This window comes from Abrus precatorius, unplaced genomic scaffold (assembly GCF_003935025.1).
Source record: "Abrus precatorius isolate BTA unplaced genomic scaffold, Abrus_2018 Scaffold1, whole genome shotgun sequence".
In the NCBI taxonomy this organism is placed as follows: Eukaryota; Viridiplantae; Streptophyta; class Magnoliopsida; order Fabales; family Fabaceae; genus Abrus; species Abrus precatorius.
In genome coordinates, this window is record NW_020874291.1 from 7,815,996 (window position 1) to 7,818,495 (window position 2,500).

The following is a 2,500-nucleotide window of genomic DNA, read 5'->3' on the forward strand; positions in this document are numbered from 1 at the left end:
GTAGGCACCAGGGCTGGCAGGGGGGAGAAAAACGCACCAGGAGGGCACCAGGGTGCGAAAAAAACGCACCAAGAGGGCACCAAGGTGCAGAAAAACGCACCAGGAGGGCACCATGGTGCGAAAAACGCACCAGGTAGGGCACCATGGTGCAGAAAAACGCACCAGGTAGGCACCATGGTGCAGAAAAACGCACCAGGAGGGCACCAGGGTGCAGAAAAACGCACCAGGAGGGCACCATGGTGCATAAAAACGCACCAAGTAGGCACCAGGGTGCATAAAAACGCACCAGGAGGGCACCAGGGTGCGAAAAACGCACCAGGTAGGCACCATGGTGCATAAAAACGCACCAGGAGGGCACCATGGTGCATAAAAACGCACCAGGAGGGCACCAGGGTGCGAAAAACGCACCAGGAGGGCACCATGGTGCATAAAAACGCACCAGGAGGGCACCAGGGTGCATAAAAACGCACCAGGAGGGCACCATGGTGCATAAAAACGCACCAGGAGGGCACCAGGGTGCGAAAAACGCACCAGGAGGGCACCATGGTGCATAAAAACGCACCAGGAGGGCACCAGGGTGCATAAAAACGCACCAGGAGGGCACCAGGGTGCATAAAAACGCACCAGGAGGGCACCAGGGTGCGAAAAACGCACCAGGAGGGCACCATGGTGCATAAAAACGCACCAAGTAGGCACCAGGGTGCATAAAAACGCACCAGGAGGGCACCAGGGTGCATAAAAACGCACCAGGAGGGCACCAGGGTGCGAAAAACGCACCAAGAGGGCACCATGGTGCGAAAAACGCACCAAGAGGGCACCATGGTGCATAAAAACGCACCAGGAGGGCACCAGGGTGCATAAAAACGCACCAGGAGGGCACCAGGGTGCATAAAAACGCACCAGGAGGGCACCAGGGTGCGAAAAACGCACCAGGAGGGCACCATGGTGCATAAAAACGCACCAAGTAGGCACCAGGGTGCATAAAAACGCACCAGGAGGGCACCAGGGTGCATAAAAACGCACCAGGAGGGCACCAGGGTGCATAAAAACGCACCAGGAGGGCACCAGGGTGCGAAAAACGCACCAAGAGGGCACCATGGTGCATAAAAACGCACCAAGAGGGCACCATGGTGCGAAAAACGCACCAAGAGGGCACCATGGTGCATAAAAACGCACCAAGAGGGCACCAGGGTGCGAAAAACGCACCAGGAGGGCACCATGGTGCATAAAAACGCACCAGGAGGGCACCATGGTGCATAAAAACGCACCAGGAGGGCACCATGGTGCATAAAAACGCACCAGGAGGGCACCATGGTGCATAAAAACGCACCAAGTAGGCACCAGGGTGCAGAAAAACGCACCAGGAGGGCACCAGGGTGCGAAAAACGCACCAGGTAGGCACCATGGTGCAGAAAAACGCACCAGGTAGGCACCATGGTGCAGAAAAACGCACCAGGAGGGCACCAGGGTGCAGAAAAACGCACCAGGAGGGCACCATGGTGCATAAAAACGCACCAAGTAGGCACCAGGGTGCATAAAAACGCACCAGGAGGGCACCAGGGTGCGAAAAACGCACCAGGTAGGCACCATGGTGCATAAAAACGCACCAGGAGGGCACCATGGTGCATAAAAACGCACCAGGAGGGCACCAGGGTGCGAAAAACGCACCAGGAGGGCACCATGGTGCATAAAAACGCACCAGGAGGGCACCAGGGTGCATAAAAACGCACCAGGAGGGCACCATGGTGCATAAAAACGCACCAGGAGGGCACCAGGGTGCGAAAAACGCACCAGGAGGGCACCATGGTGCATAAAAACGCACCAGGAGGGCACCAGGGTGCATAAAAACGCACCAGGAGGGCACCAGGGTGCATAAAAACGCACCAGGAGGGCACCAGGGTGCGAAAAACGCACCAGGAGGGCACCATGGTGCATAAAAACGCACCAAGTAGGCACCAGGGTGCATAAAAACGCACCAGGAGGGCACCAGGGTGCATAAAAACGCACCAGGAGGGCACCAGGGTGCGAAAAACGCACCAAGAGGGCACCATGGTGCATAAAAACGCACCAAGAGGGCACCATGGTGCGAAAAACGCACCAAGAGGGCACCATGGTGCGAAAAACGCACCAAGAGGGCACCATGGTGCATAAAAACGCACCATGAGGGCACCAGGGTGCGAAAAACGCACCAGGAGGGCACCATGGTGCATAAAAACGCACCAGGAGGGCACCATGGTGCATAAAAACGCACCAGGAGGGCACCATGGTGCATAAAAACGCACCAAGTAGGCACCAGGGTGCATAAAAACGCACCAGGAGGGCACCAGGGTGCATAAAAACGCACCAGGAGGGCACCAGGGTGCGAAAAACGCACCAAGTAGGCACCATGGTGCATAAAAACGCACCAGGAGGGCACCAGGGTGCATAAAAACGCACCAGGAGGGCACCAGGGTGCATAAAAACGCACCAGGAGGGCACCAGGGTGCATAAAAACGCACCA